This window comes from Mastomys coucha, unplaced genomic scaffold (genome assembly GCF_008632895.1).
Source record: "Mastomys coucha isolate ucsf_1 unplaced genomic scaffold, UCSF_Mcou_1 pScaffold21, whole genome shotgun sequence".
In the NCBI taxonomy this organism is placed as follows: Eukaryota; Metazoa; Chordata; class Mammalia; order Rodentia; family Muridae; genus Mastomys; species Mastomys coucha.
In genome coordinates this window covers 142173330-142188044 of record NW_022196904.1, presented here as the reverse complement: position 1 = coordinate 142188044, position 14715 = coordinate 142173330, and the positions used below count along the sequence as shown (strand labels likewise).

Below are 14715 nucleotides of genomic sequence, written 5' to 3'. Positions count from 1 at the left end.
TATACATATGTGTGTATATATTTGCCAAGCCATTGAAATAAATGGGAAACTGTGGTTTTGGAAAAAAAGAAAAAAGAAAAAACAAAAAAAAATACAAATTATACAATCTTGTACACTAAAAGAACTTCTAGAGATATCACCATCCCTGATCTCAACCTCTACTACAGGGCAATAACAATAATAACAGCATTGTAAAAACAGACAGGTTGGTCAATGAAGTCAAATTGAAGACCCAGATGGAAATCCACACACCTGATTTTTCACAGAAGTAGACAATGGGCAAAAGAAAGCATCTTCAACAAATGGTGAGGGTCTAAAAGGATGCTGGCATGTAGAAGAATGCAAATAGATCCATATCTATCACCCTGCACAAAACTGAAGTTCAAGTTGATCAAAGACATCACCATCAAACCAGATATACTACATGCGATGGAAGAAAATGGAGAATACCCTTGAACTCATTGGCACAAGGACAACTTTCTGAACAGAACACCAACAGTGCAGGCCTAAGATCAACACTTAATAATTGGAATCTGGTGAAACTGAAAAGCCTCTGTAAGGCAAAAACTATCAATAGACAAAATGGCAGTCTACAAAACAGGAAAAGATTTTCACTAAAACCACATCTGACAGAGGGCTACTATCCAAAATATATAAAGAACTCAAGAAACTAGGCATCAACAAACCAAATAATTCAATTTAAAATTGAGATGTATATCTAAACAGAGAATTCTCAACAGTGGAATCTCAAATGGCCAAGAAGCACTTAAAGAAATATTCAATATCTTTACCCATCAGTGAAATGCAAACCAAAACATCTCTAAAATTCAATCTTATGCCTGTCATACTATCCAAGATCTAAAACACAAGTGACAATTTATACTGTGAAGGTATGGAACAAAGGGAACACTCCTCCATTGACAGTGGAAATAAAAATTTGTACAGCCACTATGGAAAGAATATGGCAGTTCCTCAGAAAATTGAGAATCAATCTACCTCAAGACCTTGATATACCACTTTTGGACATATACCAAAGGACACTCCATCCTACCACAAATCTTGCTCAACTATGTTCATAGTAGCTTTATACATAATAGCCAGAAGCTAGAAACAGCCTAAATGCCCCTCAACTAAAGAATGGATAACAAAAATGTGGTACATTTACAAAACAAAATATTACTCCTGTTAGAAATAATAGTAATAATAACAACAACAACAACATAGAATGTTTGGACAAATAGATGGAACTAGAAAAAAAATCATCCTGAGTAAGGTAACCCGGGCCCAGAAGGACCCAGTATATACTCACTTATAAGTAGATGTTAGCTGTAAAGTAAAGGATAGTCATGCTGTAATCCACAGACCCAGAGAGGCTAAGAAAAAAGGAATGTTCAAAGGGGGGTGAATGAATCTCCCTGGGAAGGAGAAACAGAATAGATATTGTGGGTAAGACTTAGGATAAACAAGGTGGGGACGGAAACAGGAGTGATAGAAAGAAGAAATAGAATAGATATTGTGGGTAAGAGTTCGGGTAGGGTGGGTGGAGATGGGAACAAGAGTGATGAGGTGAGGGCTAAGGGTAAGAAAGAGAATGCTGGGAGAAATACCAGGAAGTGGGATGTGGGGAGGCATCTGGCGAATGAGTTAGAAACCTCCTGCAATGGAAACTTTCATAAATCTACAAAGAATGTACTCATCTGCTGGGCTATCCCCTCTCAGAGCCCTATGAGAGTCCACAGGACACAAAGAATGGGTCTCCATCCTGGAGCCTCACAACCCAGTCTAAAAGCCCTTCACTCCTCCTCACAGTGTGCAGTCTTGGTCCTCCAGGCGGACTCTGCAGCTCTAGTGTAAGCCCATCAGACTTAGCCATCCGATCACTCATTACACAATCAGCGAGTATCTGCCCGTGCAGATGGCAAGCGGGTCCCACTCCTTAACGCTCAAAGGCTGATGAGAAGGAATAACATGTAAGATAACTGTGGTTCAAGACATAAAACAGATAAAAGGCAATGCTGTGGGTACTCAGGACAGGATATGTGGAGGGAGCAAGATTCTGAGACATGCACCCTCTCCGTCCCAGTGTCCAGCCTGAGTGTAGAGGGTGAAAATGAAGGCTAAGTGCCCTCCCTGATCATGTGGGAAGAGAGCATGGGAAGCAGCTCTGCAGAGGCACCACTGAGACCTGAATGAGGAAGAGAAGAGAAGTCAGAAGAAAGCCACAAGCATGCAAGGAGACCAAGGTACCTAGAAGAGAGAGCCAGACCAGGGGAGTGTGGAACACTGAGATAAAAAGATTGTAAGAAGATGCTCAAGATGCTTGGAACCTAGGTCAGAGGATCATAAAACACAAGATAAGGGATGTGCCCGGAATCCAGGCACCTGGGACGTGCTCAGGCGGACATTGACTGATGAATCATGGGCCATTTGGTTTTCTTAAGTGTTAGCTAAGGGTCAGTATGAACTTTGAATAGCACTCTCCCCTCTTGCTAGGAATTTCACCTTTCTTTTTAGGAATTCTCAAGTCTGATCTGCACGAACGGCATTCAAAATAGCCAATCATGTACAGCCACACCAATTCCTTTGTCTCCCCAGAACTTTTTTCCTATAAAAAGCCCTAACCCTTGGGCCTCGTGGTCGGATTTCCCTAGACTCTTGCGTGAGTTGGATTGGGAAACAAACCCGGGGCCCCGAATAAAAATACCTCTGCATTTGCATCAAGATGGCTTTTCATGTTCTTTGGGTGCATGTCTCCTGGGACTTGAGCAGGAACTCCAGCAGGGGCCATTCAAAGCCACACCCTAGAAAGCCCTGAAGAATACCCACTGATCCATGTACCCCTGTTACTTTTACAAAAAAAATCAGCATTTGCTTAGGATGAAGCAGTTATCTCCGGCAACACTGTACTGTGTTCCAAGCAAGGAATTTTCCAAGGAAAAGGCTGCTCGGGGCTGTGTTTGCAGATCTTCCTGTTTGTTTGGGAGATAGGCCAACTAATTGCAAAAGCTTCTCTCAGACTGGGGTTTTTTCCTGCTTAGCAAGTAATTATCCCAAAGCAGTTCAGAGGGAAAGTGAAACTGACATTCTCAAACATTATATAAAAACCCAAAGAGATGATCAGCAGGAATCTAGCAGGAACCAGAGCTGCAAGATGTCTGTGGTAAGTACCTCTTGATCTGTAGGGGGAAAAATCTATGGTGGGTGAGATAACCCATGGAAGTACTCATCCCAGCTTACAGGTGAGAATGAGTATCAACTTCCATTTGTTGACAGCTTGTATTTAGTTTGTTATTATTTCTGAGTCTGTTTTTCCAGGAAGATAGAGTTCTTGTGGAATAGGTATCTCCTGTCTGACCACAGAACTCGATTCTATGCCTGGGATGTAGAGAGGAGACAGCACTAGGTGGGCATATGAAGGACCACCCAGGTGCTATGGGAAACCCCTCATGAACACACACACACTCGTGGGAATATCTGGAGAGAACAGAGCTTAAGCATAAGTTTCCTGGCCCCTCCTGTGTAAGTTCTTCCTGATTTTCTCCTCTTTTGTGGATCACTTCACTGACTCTTTCTCAATGCAAAGAGAGGCTTTAATTTCTTCCCTTTTTAAAATAGCTCTGTCCCAGCCCAGCAGACGTTTTAATGATCTAGCTTTCTCTCGATGCTCAGAGCAATGGCAGGAGTTTGTATTTGAGCCAGAAAACTACCCTCTGCTGAAGATGAGGCATCCTGTATGTAGTTGGAATCTTCCTCTTCCCTGAAAAAACATTTGATACAGGCCCTGCCCTCTCCCTGTCAGCTTTGCCTCCCCCTCTTTCCTTTAATCATCACACTTTTCTGTCTGTTCTTGTCCATGACCTCACATCCTACTCACTCTTACCCAGAGAAGCCTCTCTGTTCTGCTCCAGACTGCAACTAGAGTTGTCAGGGGCAGAGCCCAGGCTCAAACAATCCGGATTCATCTACCAGTCCTTAGTGGGCCAACTAAACAAATAAGAGCAAAAGGTAGAAAAGATGAATCCATTGTGACTTCATTGAGAAGCAGAGCTAGGGGTCAAGTGACTTGACCCACCCAGGCCTATGACTCAATATGAAGTTTAAATAAAGAGCCAGAGGTATGTGACCCTACCCACCTTCACTGCCTCGGCTCCAGATGCTTCTGCAAAGTAGTCTAGCAAGTTGTCAGACTGTGGGCAGTCTCTTTCTGGGTAGTAACTGGCTCCCAGCCTTTTCCTTCTCCCAGTACAAAAACACACCCTTAGGGCTTCCTGCCTCTCTCTGAACAATCTACCAACATGCTTACCTCAGCAATGGTTCTTCTTCACAGAGGCACTGGTCGGTTCATAAGGGAGTAAAGTAACCATTCTTTTTCATCTGCCCTGGAGATTCCCAAAGACTCAGAGAGACCTTTTACTTGAGAGAAAAATGGGAGAATTACCAAAGCCATAGAGGTGGCCCATTGCAAAGCCACAGTTCAAACTCAGACATTTCAGCTCAGCATTCACATCCTCTCCATTTGTCCTGCTTCCAGATCCCAGGGATAATTATCTTCGGTGGTGTGATCATCATCTGCCTGATGCAACAATACCTGAGGTCTAAGTCTTCTAGGAACAGCTATAGATTCTCCTACCATCAAACCAATAATGTGAGTCTTGGGGTTCTCTGGTGGGTGAAAATATGTCCCCTAAGAGGGTGGTTCTTTAAAAGGGTCTTCCTATTTTGGCTTCCTGCCTAGAATATGGAGGAACCACACAGTGTTTGAGTCCTACAGGTTTGTACATCCTTCTTGCATCCTTATTGCTAAGCCTTGTTGTCCCTATGTTTCCTAGGTACATATACACGAGCCCAAAGTCTTCATGAAAAACAATTGGAAAATTCAACTGGAAAAAAGCCAACCAGTGAGTCACTCAGGAGAGATCCAGTCTTTCAAGAAGCAGAACTAGAGGCCAAAATCCACTTCTTCCTTTCCTAAAAGACTGAGGGAGCTATCTCTCACAGTGGGTGCATTCAGTAGTATAGGTAGCCCTCAGAAGTAGATACTTGCCTTGCCTGTATTAGGACATGATTGAACCCAAATACCACAAAATTCTTTAGCTCAGCCCTGCTAGCCTTAACTGAGAAAATGGAACTTTAAGATGGGAACCATGCATTATGTGGTATCAGCATCCATGTGCATAGTTTAGTATACATACCATGTGCTTATTTTTCTGTTTGTGAACTTGTGAGATAGAAAAACTACCTAGTCATCCAATTTTACTTGTCATCATTCATTCACATAATAAATTTGAATTGTGTACTTTGATATGTGTGAGAATCTTTATTTATAGAAGAGAAGTGTGGGGGAGAGTGGGTGTTGTGATGCAGTCCTTGACTTACAGACACTTTTGGCTTCCACAGAGATACCATATAGGCAGTTTCCCCTTACACACAACAGGATGAGGGAGGGAAAGAAGGGGCACACTGATGCATATGGCTTATTCTGTCTGGTGTTGGTACAAGTAAGGGATGAGGAAGATAAAGAGTCAAGCTGATTAAGGACACAACGTATCAGTGGGTCATTTAAGGCTGGGAATGGGATCTTCCTTTTAATAAGGAGCCTAGCATTTGGAAGGGCTCTAGGGAGAGAAAGGATCTGAAGGAGCAGTTAAATGCTGGTCTTGTACAGTTTATGAGACAGCAAGACCACTGGAGCAGCACAGAAGATAAAGAACAAAGCTCTATTAAAGTGTGAACTGCAGAACTATCTCCAGGAGAAGGGAGAGCAGTTTATGGGGGTTGTTTTGTTTTGCTTTGCTTGTTTTATTTTGCGACAGGATTTCTCCGTGTAACAGTGCTGGCTGCCTTGGAACTTGCTTTGTAGACCAAGCTGACTTCGAACTCTGAGATCTGACTGCCTCTGCCTCCTGACTTGAAGGCATGCTCTGCCATACTGGGTGGGAGAGTTTAGATTTTTTAGCGGATGGTTTAAGTTGGATGGGAGTATGGTGGGAGAAACTAAGGGAAAGAGGAACTGCTGTAAACAAGAGAACAAAAAGAACTTTCTTAGGCAGAAATTTTTAGAGGACACCTCAGGTCGTTAAGATAACAAGATGTAAGGGCAGTCGGGGAAGCAGGCAGGTCTTCGCCCCTCCCTCAGCTCCTCCAAAATCAATTCCCAAGTCTTATCTCTAGTTGTACAGCAGACCACCTGCTGAAGGCCCCCTCCCCCTACCTACCTCTTCTGAGTGGATCACACAGATCTTTCCCCCCAAGCTCTCTACCCACCCCACCAACAACAATACCCCCCCAACTCATTTCTTTATCCCAACCCCTGAAGAGTCACCAATAACCTGTGCGATCCTGATTCTGCCTCCCTGTCTGAACAAACGTTATCAGGACGACACTCCTTTTCCCCTACCCAATCTTGTAACGCCAGGGCTCGAGAGCGCCGGCTTATGCATCTTCCCATCTGTATCTCAAAGCCCTAGACTCAGGGGTCACTCTCCTAACCTGCGCAGTCGGAAGGACAGCGATCTGATCTAGGTCCGGGCTTGCATAATAAAAACTCTCTTTGTTTATTACATCAGTATCTCAATTTCTGGTGGTCTCCTGGGGTTCCTGCGGACTGCGTATAACACCTCCAACTCCAACAGGCACAAGCAGGTCTCTCCAGCCAGCTAAGCAGATAGGCTAACTGCAGATCTTCACCTCTCCCTCCATCCCTCCAAATCCAATTCCCCAGTCTCATCCCCAGCTCTATAGTAGACCATCTGCTCTGGCCCCTCCTCACTCTCTGCTCTTATTCCCAGGAGACTAAACAGATCCTGGTGGAACACCCTGCTTTCCTTCCTCTGCAGGCCCCATCAGCTCCATGCCTGCTAGCCCATACTCATTTCTATCAATACCTAGAAACACATTTTGCCCAGTGGCCACACTGATCAGAATTACAGAACAATTTCCTACCAGAAAATACACAGCTGCCATACCCTCCTAAGAACTAGAGAGCGCAAAGAAATAGAGGAACAAAATACCCACCCACAAGGACAAGATCAGATGTCAGCACCTAGAATTACAGTCTTCCCAAACCCAGTTGTCTAGATGTCAGCATGAAAACACAATCAGTAACAGCCAAGACACTATGGTTCCACGAGAGCCCAGTAACCTTTACCGCAGAAAGCCCTGAGTATTGCAACATAGCTATAACACAAGAAAATTGCCATAAAATAGCTTCTATGAATGAGCTAGCAGTCCTTAGGGAGGAAATTAATAAGCCCCTTTAAAATCTATGAAAACAACAAAGAAACAGAGGAAGGAAATGAACAAAACAGTTCAAGTCCTGAAAGTAAAAATAGAGTCAATAAAGAAAACCTAAACTAAAGGATATTAGTAAATGAAAAATGTAGGCACTCAAACGAGAACCTCAGAGGCAAGCCTCGCCAACAGAATACAAGAGATGGAAGAGAGACTTTCAGGCACTGAAGGCACAATAGAAAATAGATATTCTAGTCAAAAGAAACTTTTTTAAGCTAAAATATCTTGGCTCCAAACACCCAGGAAATCTGGGATTCTATGAAAGGACCAAATCGAAGACTAATAGGAATAGAGGAAGGAGAAGAATCCCAGCTCAAAGGCCCAGAAAACATTTTCAATAAAATCACAGTAGAAAATTTCCCAAACCTAAAGAAGGCAATGTCTATCAAGATTCAAGAAGCATACAGAGCCGGGCGGTGGTGGTGTACGCCTTTAATCCTAGCACTTGGGAGGCAGAGGCAGGCGGATTTCTGAGTTCGAGGCCAGCCTGGTTTACAGAGTGAGTTCCAGGACAACCAGAGCTACACAGAGAAACCCTGTCTTGAAAAACAAAAAAAAAGAAAGAAAGAAAGGAAGGAAGGAAGGAAGAAGCATACAGAATACCAAATAGATTAGACCACGAAAGAAAGTTCTCTGGATAAATAATAATCAAAACACTAAATGTACATAACAGAGAACAGTATTAAAAGCTGCAGGGGGAAAGGCTAAGTAACAAATAAAGGCAGATCCACTAGAATAACACCTGACTTCTCAATGGAGACTCTAAAGTCCAAAGGGGCTTAAACAGATGTTCTACAGACTCTAGGAGAATAGAGATACCAGTCAAATACTATACCCAGCAAAACTATTGATCATAATATACAAAGAAAATAAGAGATTCCATGATAAAGCCAAATTTAAGCAAGATCTGTCTACAAATCCAGTCCTACAGAAGGCACTAAAATGAAAACACTAATGTAAAGAGGTTAACCATACCTGGGAAAACACTCCCAGACTGGCACTTTGAAAGAGAGGAAACACAGATATGCATACATGCATGCACACACACACACACACACACACCAACAACAACAACAACAACAACAGCACAATAACGTGAATGAACCAACACTATTCATTGTATCTCTCAACACCAGTGGTCTCAATTCCCCCAGTAAAAAGACAGAATAACAGAATGGATTTGAGAACAGGATCCACTCTTCTACTGTGTCCAAGAAACACACCTTAAATCTAAGGATAGACATCACTTCATGGTGACGGGCTAAAAAAAGATATTCCAAGCAAATGAACCTAAAAGCAAGTTGGAGTGACAATTTTAATATCTGACAAAATAGACTTCAAACATTACTGTAGTTTCAATCACATATTATTCTCACACAGAGATATTGGGATACTTAGATACCTGACTCTCACCAATAGACAGGTCATCCAGACAAAAACTAAATAAAGAAATGCTTTAGCTAGCTAATGTTATAAACCAAATAAACCAGCGTAGTGACCCCCGAATTACTAATATCAGCACTCTGTGGTTAAAAATCCTATCTAATTAACTCCAGTGTTCTGTATATTTGTCCCTGCAAAAAGCTCTTCCACCCAAGGCAAGCGCAATCTGCAGGCAGTGGTCTCCAGGCTGCAGCTAGCACAGACCTCCCTTCCCACTCCACCTCCCCCCTCCCCCACAGCTCCAAGAGAATTTAGGCCAGTGTTAAAATAGCACTGCCTCAAAGCCCCTCTTAATGAAAACATCTCCTGAAGTCAAGTGCTAATGAGAGACATGCTCCCAGTCTTAGTGTCACCAGGGTCTCTGATAAGCGGCTGAATTCTCCAGGTGCCTGTCCTTGAGGCCTCAGAAATAATAAACCCAGAGCTCTCTCTGTTTAAATCATAGAAAAAGGTAATCAGAGGTCACAGACAGTTATGGCCAGCTATAAAATTAGTTCCTGATAATACCAAAACAGGCACCCATTAATCCCCTACCAGCTTCAGTTCCACCCTAACAAATGGTTATAGCATTTCACTCCCCTCACTCTGAAGCATCCTAAGAATTCCCAATTTTGTATATAAACTCATGTGTTTCCCGGGGCTTGGGGTCACATGCAATCACTTACTCTTAGTCAGTGAACAGCATGTAATCTGTATCTGGACTCAAATAAAAGATTCTTTTGTAATTACAGCGGACTTTGCAATTCTTGGGCTCATTCATTTATACAGTGGAGTATTACTCAGCTGTTTTTAAAAGGACAAGAAATCTGCAGGCAAATGGATGGAACTAGAAAAAAATCATCCTGAAGAAGGTAACCTAGACCCAGAAAGACAAATACGGTATGTACTTACTTATTAGTGGATATTAGCTGCTAAATAAATGATAATCAAGCTACAATTCACAGACCCAGAGAGGCTAAGTAACAAGGAGGGCTCTAACGAGGTTGCATGAACCTCCCTGGGAACGGGAAATAGAACAGATTTTGTGGGTAGGCTGAGGGTGGTGAAGATGGGAATAGAAAGGATTGGGCTGGGGAAGAAGGATGGAAGGAAAGAATACAGGGAAAGAAGACTGGAATTAGAGAGCACTTGGCAGGGATGTGGGAACCTAGTGCAGAGGAAGCTAGTGAAGACTCCTAGTAATGGAGGACAGGAAGCCTGAACCAGGCTTCTGTAACCAGGCCAGACTTCCAGTAATGGGACTGGGGCACCAATCCAGCCACAAAACCCTCAATCTACAATCTGTTCTGCCTGCAAGATGTGCTGGGGTAATGGTGACACAGAACTTGTGGGAGTGGCCAATAATGACTGGTCCAACTTGAGGCCCTCACCATGAGACATGCTTAACACTGCCTTGATGAGCAGGACAGCCCAGAGACCTAGGGTAAAACCAAACTGGCAAAAATAAATAAATTAGAAGATTCCTAACGATGTTCTGTGTTTATACATCCATGCCTAGCCCAGTTGTCATTATGGAAGCTTCCTCTGGTAGCTGATAGAAGATGCAGAAACCTAGAACCAAATGCTCTACAAAGAGAGAGTCTAGGCTGGAGGTCTCCCCTCCCCTTGAAGCTAGGGCAACCCCAAGGAAGAAGGAGAGGAGGAATTGTGGGAGTCAGAGGGATCAAGGACACCAGGAGACCACGGGCTGCAGAATCAACTGAGCAGGGTTCATAGCCTGGAGTAGCAATGGAGTCTGCACTAGGTCCCCTGGATATGTGCTATGGCAGTTGGATTTATGCTTTTGAGAGACTCCTGACAGTGGGAGTAGGTGTGTCTCTCTTTTTGCCTGCTCTTGGGACACCTTTCCTCCTACTGGGTTCCCTCACCCAGTAGAAGCTGGGGATGGAGAGATGGCTTAATAGTTAAGAGCACTAGCTGATCTTCCAGAGGACCCAGGTTTGGTTTCCAGCATCTACATGGCAACTCACAACAGCCTGTAACTCCAATCCCAGGAAGATAAATGCCTTCTTCTGGCCTCCAAGAACACTGTATGCCAATGGTGCACAGACATACAGTTGGGCAAATACTTGTACACATAAAATAAAAATAAATAAGATTTCCATAAATAAATAAATGCCATTTATTCATGTGTTTTCTGTGTGTGCACACATACACTTCATTTACTTGTTTTTCACACATATGGTGTATTTGCCATGGCACATGTATAAATGTCAAAAGTCAGTTATCTCCCTCAACCATGCAGCTCTCAGGGATCAAATTCAAGTTGTCTGTCCTTGCTGGGATTATTTTTACTCACTGGGCCATCTCAGGAGAGGCTCAAATGTCATGAGGAAACAAAACCAATGTGATAAGTAGCTTTGGTATAAACAGGAAAAAAAAAAAAAGCTAATGAAACACAGCCAGGGTCATTTCCTTTAAATGTTTCTGTTAGAGAAAAACAAAACTAAACTTCAGAGCCAGAAATAAGTTAAAGGTTAACTAAAACTGATTTGCCAACAAAACGTAATTCAGCAAGTTGTTTCATTTTGCCCTCAGGTTCATTATATAAAGAACTTTCTGTGTCCTTTAGTTGGCGTTCTGTGATACAGAAATTGATCCTACTCTGCTAAACTTCTTAAAATCCTGCTTTATCCTGAACTCCTAAGGTCATAAAAGAGCCAAGCAGGGGATCAGAGAGTGCCAACTTCAGGATGTCTACTGCAACTTTTTTGATTTATAAGGTAAAGTCTCAGTGGGTTGACTGCCCTTGGGAGGGATTTAGTCCAGTTTGTTGGCCTTAGGAAGAATGGATGCATGCATCTGATTTGAAAACTTGTATGAAAATTCAGCTACTGTGAAGAGGTAAGGTTCCCATGAGAAACAAGAATTTCTTTGCAGGGTCGCTATCTCCCTGTGTCCACAGAGCTGGATTATAGTCTGAGTGTAAGAGGGAGAGAGACTGGTGGCTTGAAGGGAGCTGGGTCATGCTCTAGAAGTTGTGACATGAACTCTTTGTGTTCCCTGCAATTAAAATCCTTCCACCTGCACAAGCAGCCACAGCCTCTTCTGTGTCACCACTCCTCACCCCTCTCCTAAAGCTTGCCCCTCCACACAGAGGGGCATACCCACATACCACACAGTCCAATCCTCTCCATGCATGTAAAAACATACTCTCTTAAGCACACAGGGGGGGAGGGGAGAGGGAGAGAAAGAGAGAGGGAAAGGGAGAGGAAGAGGGGGAGAAGTTTCATTGCATAGCCTAGAACTCAAAATTGTGTTTAAGACACAATAATTATTACTTGATACAGTCAGTTTGCCTTTCAGCTTTATTAGCTTTGGGACAGGAGGGAATAATTGAACAGCATCAGTTAATATCGAGCTTTGTTATCCTCTGCCGTTCATCTTTACCTTGAATTAGTTACAAGCAGCCTTCAGATCGTTGGCTCTTACTGAGAGCCAGTGTAAGTGGATTTCCAGTCTAGCAATGAAAGTCCAGTTGCTTGAGTATGCCTCATGTGGAGATCTTTCATCGTTGCACTTGAAATCTGTTCTCTGTCTTTCTTCTGGTTCCCTATCTATCAGGACACTGCTAATACAGACTCATCTCAGAAGATGATGGCATACAGACATAGAGCTATTCACATATCTCCAGTGGTTTCATGGCTTTAACGGACACTCCCAGTCTCTTCCTACCTACCTAGTATCAGGCTTACAGTCCCCCTGGCTTCCTTCTCTGCTGAGTTAGTTCAATCTAGGAACCACTTTACTGGCTCTTTTTCATCGGCCAAAAGGAAGCCCCACTTTCTCCTCCTAACCCCTTAAAATTCCACTGTCCCAGGTGAGCAGATTGCCTCTGGGCCTGGCTTTATCTGGAGGTTCAGAGAAACAGTAGAAGTGTACACCAGGACCAGTAAAACCACTCAACACTGAAGATAGTCTCACCTGCGCCAGGAGGCTTTTTCCACAGACCTCTTCTTCCCTCATGATACTCAGGCCTCCTTTTCCCTCCACCTCACTTTCCTCTGTGTTCTTATGCCCAGTACAAACACTGTTCACTTCCAACCCAGAGCACTTCCACTGTCTCACCAACTCCAGACCACACCCGGGCAAACGACCAAAGAATTTACCTAAGCAACGACACCTCCTCCCTAGAGGATCACTCATGGCGAGGGGTAAAATAAAAAACCCCTTTTGCAGCCACACAAGATCCTCTTAAAGACTCCAAGAGGCACTTCCCCCTAATTGGGCTGAGAGACAATGGGGGACTTCTCAAAGCCATAGACACCATCCATGATTAAGCTAAGTTTAAAGTTAAATTTGTTGGTGTCCAAACTTGTTTTCATGTGTTCCCTGTTTACTCTGCTCCTAGGTCCCAATCATAGTTGCATTTGGTCTGGCAGGTCTCTTGTTTGAAGGTGTTAGCAGACTTTTCAAGAACCGCCCTGAAGATGACAATGGGTGAGTGGCACTTAAAGGATTCAAAAGCCCAGCACTTACATTGCCTCAGTTCTAGGGAGGACATTTTAGCAAAGGGAAGACAGGAGTGTGGAACCTCTCATTGAGGTGAGAAACAGAGTCACACAATGTCTAAGCCCTCTAAGCATGACTAGCCTCCTCTCACTCAGTGTTCCACCTTGTGTCTGTGTTTTCCAGGGACACAGGAGCCCAGAAAACATCCAAACAGCATTCAAAGAAATCCAAGTGAAATCTACCCATGTAATTAAGCAAATCTAAAGAACATCTTTCACTGGAACCCAAAGAAGTCCTCCACCTTCTGGGCTTTCATAAACCAAGATCTCCCTTCCCTGACAAATAAGGAAATATCTTACCCTTTGCTTGCACCCTGAATCTTGTGATTTGACTCAGTTTGATAAATCATAATCTATTGAATAAATAGAAATTTAATGTGTATTTTAACCAAAAGTCCTCCCCAGGGCATTTACTGTTTTGTTGTGTGGGCATCTATAAGTCTTACTGTATAAGTGTATGTATTTCCCTTGCCTGATTTGGTGGGTTGGAAGAACAAATAGCCACAACTATGATTTTCTATAATCATTTGTTTACTCAATAACTGTGTATTGAATGCTTAATTAATATGTTAAAAGCTCTTTTCAGGGCAGGAGTTAAGTAAACATTGTGAAAAAGACATTGTCCTTGATCTCAAAGAATTTGGGGCCTTACAAAGCAGACACTTCATGTATTAGTTGGCTGTTGATCACTGTATCACAACCTAGTTTGATACACAATCAATTTTTTGCTACACAATCTATTTTGCTCACAATTTGAAGATTCAAAAGCCCAGCACTTACATTGCCTTAGTTCTAGGGAGGACATTTTAGCAAAGGGAAGACAGTAGTGTGGAACCTCTCATTGAGGTGAGCCACAATTTGTCAATCCGGGAAAAGAGGGTAGGACCAGACGTGCTCTTTTTCTAACTACCTGTGAGTGTTACAGCTCTGAGGGAAAAGGCCCCAGTGGAGGTCTTTCCCCAGTGAAAGCCTTACAGCCAGGAAGGAAAAAGTATTCTTGCAGTTGAGAGCTAAGAAATCCCACAAAGTCACACCACACGACAAACCTCACACAAGAGATTTATGGAGAAAGACACAGATGGCAGCCACTTCTGCTCGGGTGAGAAGTAGCAAAGAACTCACTTACACGGGGCTTCTTCATAGGGCTTCTTGTGGGGCGGAGCTATTCAGGGTGGCTAGGGATTAGAGAGATTTTGTGGCTTGATCTTGGGGTAAACTAGGGATTGGTGAGGTTTTGTGGCCTGATATTGGGATTTTCTTCCTGTAAGGTGAGGTTAAGGTTAGAGAAGTCTAGGGCACAGGGCACCACCAGGGGCTTATACTTCCCTCTTGTAAGGAATACTTACTGCAACAAATGACCTAAAGACCTTCTACCAAGCCATGTGACTCAAAGACTCCACCTCTCCCTCCAGAATATGGGTATAAGACTAAAGTTTGAATGAAAACTTAGCACATCTGGTTTTTTTAAAAA

The 14715-nt window shown here is 43.2% G+C and overlaps 1 long non-coding RNA gene across 1 annotated transcript; it reads left to right on the top strand.

Annotated features, from left to right (window-relative positions):
- Positions 1–11271: 11271 nt before the first annotated feature.
- On the top strand, positions 11272–13853 carry LOC116101039. The gene is made up of 3 exons (XR_004122771.1): positions 11272–11456; positions 13085–13173; positions 13369–13853. It is a non-coding gene; the product is annotated as an uncharacterized LOC116101039 (long non-coding RNA).
- The last annotated feature ends 862 nt before the right edge of the window (positions 13854–14715 follow it).